Here is a 9,712-nt window from a genome sequence, read left to right on the forward strand (position 1 = left end):
TTTTATTTATTCATTCAAAAAGTTGAAGTCTGCATACGAGACACTGTGCTTTGATGGGAATAATCAGCAAAACCTCTCACTTGGGAGTAAAGAGCAAGGACTGTTCCTGTTAGCATGTTCCTTAGGAAATGAAACTAGGGTGGCCACACATAGCGGAAAATGAACAGAAACCATCAAGTGAATGGGAATTCTACTTGACAAGGAACAGGCACCATCCCTGCTCTCACTGAGCTTACATCTAATAGGAGACAGACAGTTATGCCCACAATCACAACATGGCATGATGGATGTAGTGATAAGTGGGGTCAGGAGGAACATGGGACATTTTTCAAGGGGGTTAGGGAAGGCTTCCTGGAATAAGTAACCTCTCAGTGGAAACCAGACTAAAAAGTGGAGGTGGACCAAATAGAGGGAAGAATGTGCTGGGCAAATGTACAGAACAGCACAAAGGCCCAGAGGTAGGAGCATGGCGTATTTAAGGAACTGGAAGAAATGCAATTTCAATGAAATACAAAGTTTGATGATGAGGCAACTTGCTCTCTAAAGAGAATGTGTGACACAGTTATCAGGGGCCATATCTCAAAGACTTTTTACATCAAGTTTACACCTCCTCCTAAGAGAATGGCAGACTAAAAAGGGAGCTGATACAAATCACATTTGTGTTTTGAAACCATCTGTCTTATCATAAAAGGGAACACGATTGTGAAGACCACTTAGGAGGTTTTTGCAATAAAGTGGTCCAGTAAGCAGCCTGGATAAGAGTAGTGCTAATGGGAAATGACAGTTGCAGGTAGAGTCAAGTGATATGAGTGAGATGAAATATATCAGTTTGGGATATATCGAGCTTAAGATAGAGTGGCTGGTTTACTCAAATAGTCCTTGTGTTACCCTGTTGACTTAGTGTAATTATTAAGCAGAGCACCTTGGTTTTGCATGTTGAAGTATCTTTAAGACCTCCAAGTGGAGAAGTTGATGGGCAGTTGAATAGTACTCCTTGTCCTTTGGAACAATATCAAGACTAGAGATGGAGGTTCAGGAATCGTCAATTTGTAGAGGGTCATTGTAGCCGTGTGATCGGAGGAGAAAGAGAGACCGTAGTGAAAAGTACCCTGAGGAACACCAAGTTTCACAGAAGAGCTTTGAACCACAGTTTGCCTACTAACTGCAAACAATCCTTGATCTATATGTCATTGTTCAAAGTTTAGCCCTAAGTACACAGTTCACATCAAACACGTTTCCATTGGTTTGATTCTGATTCTGTTTACTTTTTATAAATTTGTGAAACTGCTCAGAAGCAACACAGCATGGTAAATGGGATTTTTGGTATCAGATTCCAATCTTGATTGTGCCAATTATTAGCCATATAACATTTGGCAAATAATTTGCTTTCTCTGATCCTTAATTTTCTTACATATATAATGAAATGATAATATTTACCCTGAATTTTTATATATATTTATATATAATATAAATCTCTCTATATAATATATATTCTCTATATATAATATATTATATATACATATATATATATACATATATGAACTATACATATATATATATATAGAGAGAGAGAGAAGTAACGTACTTAAAGTATCTGATACCTAAAAGACATTTTTTAAATAACAATAAATACCATCATGATTACCATTGCTATTAGTGTTAAGTGTGAGACGTACTCTTCTTCCAAGCAGTTAAACTGTCTGTGTGTTTACTAGAAAAATGCCTTCTCTTATTCTTCTGGGATAATTTTCATATTTGTTGGTTTGAGTGGCTAGTTGTTTGAACATTTGGCTTTTATCTTTTATATCACTTTCCCTTCCTCACCAATGCCTGTAAAAACTTTATCTATCTTTTAAAGTCTATATAAAATAATTTTCCATGACCCCTAACTAGAAAAGAACTCTCTCACCTTTGACAACTTATAACACCCTTTAGACTGTTTTCACATGGTACTTCTTTCGACCTTATGTCATGTTGCTAAGTTTACGTGATTCTTCCTGCATAGTTGACTTCTTGGATTCAAGAACTCATCTTTGTCACTCCTACAATGCTTAGCATATTGTCTGGCACAGAGCAGAACCTTTATAAGTATGAAATGAAAGGCAGTGAGTCAGACTGTCATCGTCAGGATTTATGAACTAACTGCCCTCACTCATTCGTTTGAGTCAAATACCCTTCTCATGTTTACATTTATATTTTCTCTGATATTTGGAGTCTAAAAGCCCTGGGACAGATCTGAGAAGACGATAATACTGAGGGTCTTGGGAGGAAGCTGATAAGTCTGGTTGCAAGTCCTGTAGATTAAAACAAACTCTACAGAGAAGACATAACCCACATTCCAGTAGGATGAATGTCTTCAAAGTCCTCTAGCCCCAGTTGGGTCCTCTTGCCCCTTTAGATTTAATTACGTTTAGTCCCATGTTGATCCCACCTATAGAAAGCAACCAGAATTACCACTGCTGCCCTCCCCAGTTTTCTAAAGCTCCGGGAGTCTTACACTTGAGTCCTCCTGGGGACTACTGCTTGCATTTATCCTTGATATCTCTGGTTCTTACTTTCTGGTGCTGCTAAATTCTCTTTACCTGTGCTTTCTCTTTTCTGCTGTACATTTGCCTCTTCCCAACCCTGAACCCCATGTTGCATGTCCCCCAATCACCTTTTCAAAGAGCCCCCAACACAAGTTTGTATCAAAGAACTTGAAATCAAACATGAAAAGGCCTTTTCAGTTCTATCAATACCACCTGATTCCTCGTTGAGCCCTGACTAACCTCCTCCTTTCTTGTTCTCTCTTCAGTCCTCATTTCTTATCTTTTCTTATCTTGTTCTGTCTCCTACACTCCCCTTCCTATTACTGTTTTCAGGCAGAGCATATCATCTCTCCCTTTGCTTCATTTGAGCCTGTCTAAATTATGCTTTGGAGGGAAGAGGCCAGCTTTCACATTTGCCCCCCCCCCTCCCCAAGAAGCTATCAAAGTATTTTCCTTCATTCCTTTATCAAAGAGATTTTGCCTCTGGTTTTTAGAGGGGATTTTTTTCCCTTCCTCCTACACAAAGAACAAAGTGAGAGGGGTCAGAATCAGAAAAGGCAGGCAATCTGCCTGTCAAACTTGAAAGGACGGCAGTGTCATGAGGTCAGTCAGCAAGGTGAAGGAAGACATCAGTATGAGTCAAGCACAGATAGAGTGAAGTCAGTTAAGGGTCAATTGGAAATACATTTCATAGAAACCTGTGTTCCATTAACAGAATTTCTCCTTATATGGGTCGGCTGTTTCTGGTAGGTTAGGCACGGGTCCTTAAAACAGCTGAACTGGACCACATACTCAAATAGATGATACTACTTGAGGAAAACAATCATACTTTGTGAGCATCTCCAAAAAGTCCTATACAATAACTTGTATAGAAAAAAAAAAAACATTTTCTAAACACTTTTTGTACAATGACATACACTTTCTCTGATGAGGAAATACTTCTGACCCCTCTTTTCCTGCCTGCTATAGCAACGACGGGTTATGAGACATAACAAAGGGAGTCTTTAGCCTTACACCATCATCAGTATCATTACTGGATACTCTCTTTCCTTTGCAAGGTTGTGAGATGGCTTATTTTCATAGGAAATTTAGAAAATATCCCCTACATGATCCAGAGATTTCATATAATTCTTATGGACTGAAAGTTTGAGCCCTCTCAAAATTCATGTGTTGAAGTCCTACACCCCAATGTGATGATATTTGGAGACAGGCCTTTGGGAAATAATTAGGTTTAGACAAGTTTATGAGGGTAGGACATTCGTCATGGGAATAGTGTCCTCATGAGAAAAGACACAAGAGAGCTTTGTTCTCTTTTTTTTCCCTCTCTCTCCCTGCCATGTGAGGACATTGCAAGAAGGTAGCCATCTGCAAGCCAGTAGGTGAGCGTTCACCTGAAACTGAACATTGGACTTCCCAGCCTCCAGAACAATGGGAAAATAAATTTCTATTTAAGCCACCCAAGTTAAGTTTTATATGGTATTTTGTATGTCAACTAAGGTGGACTAAGACACACACACACACACACACACACACACACACAAATCCCTGTAAATATACATTCTTCTCCTGGAAAATACATGGAATACGGGGAGCCTGGGTGGCTCAGTCGGTTAAGTGTCCTATTTTGGCTCAGGTCATAATCTCGTGGTTTGTGAGTTCGAGCCCTGCGTCGGGCTCTGGGTTGACAGCTCAGAGCCTGGAGCCTGCTTCAGATTCTGTGTCTCCCTCTCTCTCTGCCCCTCCCCTGTCTGCTTGTACTCTGTCTCTCTCTGTCTCTCAAAAATGAATGAATGTAAAAAAAAATTTTTTTTAATACATGGAATAAAAAAAAACTAGAATTATTATCTATTATTCTTAAGGAAATCACACTACTTTTCAGAACATAGACTTTATATTTCTAAACAAGTCCTCTTTATTTAGGGAAATGCTTCTTGCTTTTGATGTTCCTAAAAAAGCATAAGAGCTACGTGTTTCTAGTATTGTGTGGGAGATAAGAAGTTTGTAGTGGTTTGAACTATGGCCCCACAATTTCTGTCACGAGAAAAGTAATAAAATGGGCCAGAGCATACTTCTATTTCCATCCTCAATACCTCACAATCATTCTTGCATTGAATCAGCTTTGTTTCAAACAATAAATCTGTGGTCCACCCCATCACAAACTTAGAAAGGCTAGCTCTCTTATGCAAGACTGTTCTGAATATAGAAGAGCCATTCTTTCATCACTGAAAGAAAGCAATGGATCAAATATCTGGATTTTTTGTGGTGGTCTACATTTTTTTTCTTATTGCAATTAAAAAAAATCAATGGATCATCTTTCCAATAATGCAGTCTTCTTAATTTTGCCACATACTCTGCTTGATAGCCACTGGAGCTAACTCTGCACTCTGCTCTCTCATAGCCTCTGCTCTTGTGCCCAAGTGGCAAGCCCAAAGTCATAGGCTAACGGAGTCTGAAACTTTAGAGTGTTCTGCCTTGTTGAGGTCTCCTTCTATCTCCTTCTTGACTCTTAATACTCAGCTGTGTGGCTCCTCACATCACCAACCAATTATCTGACTCGAGTAAGAGCCTTCACCTATTCAGACAGGATGGACCTCCTGTCTCCGTCACTTACTACACCCTCCCCCCTCCCTGTGTTACTGCCTCTTGGTTTCCAGTGACACTGTCTTTAATTCAGTTCTTCCCTGGAGGTTCTTAAGACCAGCTCTGTAAGGAACCAGCCCTTAGGGTGCAGATATCAATGGATAAGCAAATAAATGAAGAAATATGCAACAGACAGAACTGAGTAAGACCTAAGTGGAGACAAAAAGTAAATTTGGAAAAATGATCTGTTCTTTGGCATGCAGTATTTTTCAGCCATTGTCCTGGTAACTGTTTATAGTCTAGTGCTAAAGAAATTACACAGTTTCACATGAATTAAGTGGACAAAATATTGTTAATCCATATGTCAACCATCATATGTAACATTTTATAAACAAAACTTTTTCATTAGGCAGAAAAAGATTCTACCTTTCCCAAAAGATATATCACAAAATGCTAACACACTTTCTTTGGTGTCATACAAGTATTCACGTACTTATTTGTCAGTTATGCACATAAGAGATAATTTGGGTAATTTTAGATCAATTGAGCTGATGCAAAAGTGACACCATCAAATGGAACTATGGCTAATCAGCTTTAAACATTCAGTTCTTGAGGTATCTTAATTTGGAGTAATTTCCTTTATTTGACATTTTTAAATAAAATGTATCATTATTATTATTATCTTAAAGCACAAATTTGCATGATTCAAATTTGCATAAAGTTCACTTTACTATATTTACTATTTCTGAAGTTCAAGAAATTATTATAAGCAAGGATTCTGTGATTTATACTTGAGAATATTTATAGCCCATAGCATAAATCAGTTTATTCCTCTAATTTTTATTGAATCTGCATTATGCAGCAGATTATGTTAAATGCCAAGAGAGATACATAGACTTCTTTTTTTTTTAATTTTTTTTAACATTTATTTATTTTTGAGAGACAGAGAGAGATCGAGCATGAGCAGGGGAGGGGGATAGAGAGAGAGAGGGAGACACAGAATCCAAAGCAGTCTCCAGGCTCTGAGCTGTTTGTTACCACAGAGCCCGATGCGGGGCTCAAACTCACGAACTGCGAGACCATGACCTGAGCCGAAGTTGGACGCTCAACCGACTGAGCCACCCAGGTGCCCCGAGATATACAGACTTCTAATTGATGCCCTGTCTGGTGAGAAACACTATCTAGTTGGAGACAGAGATATATAAATGAACTGATACCATTAAATGGGCCTGCTCTCAAGAGTCAGAACCATGTGTATTCAAATTCCAGGCCTAAGATTCAGATTTTACGTTTCAAGTAGATGTAAAATCTATAATTATAATAAAATGTGAATGCTATAATAATTTAAGTTCAAAGAGTGAAGGGGCATCAGGAAAAGAAGTGAGCCACTTAATGCAGGGAAGTTTCCTCAAAGAAGGTGAGTTGAATTAAATGAGTTGAGTTGAGTGAATTGAGTTGAGTTGAGTTGAATTGAGTTGAATTGAGTTGAGTTGAGTGAGTTGAGTTGAATTAAACAGATAAAGAAGACAGAGAAAGACATCCCAGGTAGAAGGAAAAAGCATGCATAAAGAAGCATGGTGTATTAAGGAACAATATGAAGTTCAAACTGATTAGAATCTTGAAGGGAGGGGTGAGTTAGTAGCTCAGCTGGTTAAGCATCTGACTCTTGATCTCGGCTCAGGTCATGATCTCATGTTTCATGGGACTGAGCTCCACATGGGGCTCGGCGCTGATAGTATAGAACCTGCTCAGGATTCTCTCTCTTCCTCTCTCTCTCTCTGCCCCTCCCCTGTTCTATCTAAATAAATAATTGAACTTAAAAAAAAAAGAATCTTGGAGGGAAAGTGAAAAAGATACACAAAAGATAATCACTTTATAAAGTGACTGAAGAGGAGCAAAGAAAGATTTAGGTGAGAAGGATGGGTAGAAATTGTCTGATTCAAGGTGTAATGTCCATATATGCCACACATCTGGTATAATGCAGTGGTCATTACACTGTCAGCCACCCTTCGGAAATCGAATTCCTAAAATGTTGGCAATATTGATAAAAAAAGAATTACTGGACCCATGTTGTTCAACTCCAGGTGAATCCCTTCATATTTTATTCCATATTAATGATGTCCTCCGGGTTTATGCAATACCAGCATGGGCCCATGTGAAGTATACTCATTTATCACTTAAGATTTAGAGTAATGAATAGAGAAGCGATACTTACGTATTTGTTTATTGTACAGTCAGTGCACATGAAGTTTCTTCCTAATGTGCAGACAGCCTATCTTCCTGTTCAGATCCAGGTATCATCTCTTTGTTGGTACTATCTTCTTTATTGTCAAATGCATCTCATTCTTGGCTAATTTTATATCTGCCATCTCAAGAGTAAGGTAGCGATGTTGTTATTATGCACAATGTGATGGCTCCTTGGAGCCTATTTGTATTGAAACAAATAAATCTTCTTGCCTCTGTACTTCTCAATTGTCATTTACTTAATGTGATATTGGTTACATCATCATTCGTGGTGATGCATCATTCATCATGTCACTGTGAATTCTGGCTTCCAATGATTCTCTTGAATGTTACTGTGCTTCATTGATGACAATCACAAGTGCAAGTCTCTGGTCATCTTAAATCGATCATTATGACTTTCTTAGCACAAACATAGACCAGCACATCTTCCACCCGTATTTTCTACGGAACTCTTATTATATCATAATCACTGCATTTCTAGAATGTGATCTCTTTCAATATTAACTGTGTTTTGGTTTCAACACACAGCCACCAACAAGGACGATAGGTGAGGGTTCTGTGGTGAAGAAAGGAAAGTTATTCCATTTCTGCAAGGGATATTTGGCAGGGTGTAAAACCAACCCTGGGGAGCATGACATAACCAAATTGACAGACAAGAGAGGATGTCAAGTGGAAGGGTCCAGTAGCATTGCAGAGCAACTGTCTCCAGAGCACTTGGAATAGATAGACATGTCCACCTCTGAAGACGACATGGCTTGATGTGGAGTGTTTGAAGGGATTGGAGTGACCATCCTGGGTGTCCATGGAAGGGAATACGTAAAGGACACCTGTCACCACCCACCATCTTTGTGTACTGCAGACAGAGACTGCCCTGTTGGAACACAAACAAAAAAAAGCTACTGGGTGGGCCCACACATGTAGCTCAAGCCAAAAGTCAGTCAACCTCCCAACCCTAAATTCGTCTTGTGTCCAGTGTGAGTGAGTCACCCAAAACTCACCAGTCACAACCTCACTGAAGAGGGTAGGAGAAAAATGGAACTGACTAAATAACTTTGAAAAATAAGGTATTGACTGGAAATTATAAGTTGTATATACACCGTACTCTAGTTGGTAAATGTGTTTCATATGGAGATATAGGACAATAAACTTGAAACTCCTTCATACGTATCCTGGGATTGAACAAATAAGTAAACACATGGTAGATAATGGGAGCCAAGTTTCTCCCTATCAAAGAGGGAAGTAACATATATGAGGAAGAGAAAGACTTGAGTGAACTTTGCGGTTCTGGAGTAGTCAGAGACATCAGTACGAACTCATATGTACATCGATAGGTGATAAATGATGATAGATAGATAGATAGATAGATAGATAACAGATGATACAGAAATAATTACAGGTATGTGTGTATACATGTGTTAGTATACACACCTACATTTCTTAGCTCTGTTCCCTGAAAGAGTCTAGAAGCAGTGATACGTCACTAACAGCAATTGCAACCAGTACTCAGATCATTGTCTAAATACCATTATCTGTGAAATAGAACCAGGGCTCCTTGAAGAAATGGCTGTTTTCCAGGTCTGAGGGAAGGGAAAATAATAAGATGGGCCTGGAGTGTCTCAAAGTGCCAGAAAGTAGTGTTCAAAAAACAAAGTACGGTGGCATATCAAAGGGACCCAAAAGCCAGCTGAAAGAACTCACAAAGGCCAAAGCTGAAATAATTTGAGTAACAAAGTAAATAATGTAACATTGAATTATAACCCAAAGTACAAAGCAAATATACATGAATTCATATATAAAGTGAATGAATAAATTAATAGAGTGAAGTGACAAATCTTTCTTACAGAAGAATTCTAAATAATACCTGTCAATACTCGCACTTCCAGGAGCTTCATCCTCTCCCTCCCTCATTTTAAGTGTAGACTAGATTCAGTGACTGGCTTCCAAAAAGACAGTATGTAAAGGGAAAAATAACTTTACAACGGAATAATCTGGCAAACGCTACCTCAAACAAGTGCTTGATCTTAACATCCCTGGTAATAAATCATACAGATATCATGTGTTCCCTGATATGGTATGAAGAGCACTTCACACACACGCGCGTGCACACACATGCACACACAAACACACACACACACACATACATCACTGTGTCTGCACCGTTCTGGTGGCCCCATCAGGTACACTGTGCAGCAAAGAGCACACTGCAACAACTATCCAGCCTGAATGATGTGCTTTCCAGGCTGCCCTCTCAGAAACAGAGCCGGCCTTGGGCTCCTGGACCACACAGGCTCAAATGTCTGAATTCCCTGGGGGAATCTGACCCCTTGGGAAGCAGGGAAGCCAGACTCTGGGAGTTCAAT

This window comes from Neofelis nebulosa, chromosome 3 (genome assembly GCF_028018385.1).
Source record: "Neofelis nebulosa isolate mNeoNeb1 chromosome 3, mNeoNeb1.pri, whole genome shotgun sequence".
NCBI lineage: Eukaryota > Metazoa > Chordata > Mammalia > Carnivora > Felidae > Neofelis > Neofelis nebulosa.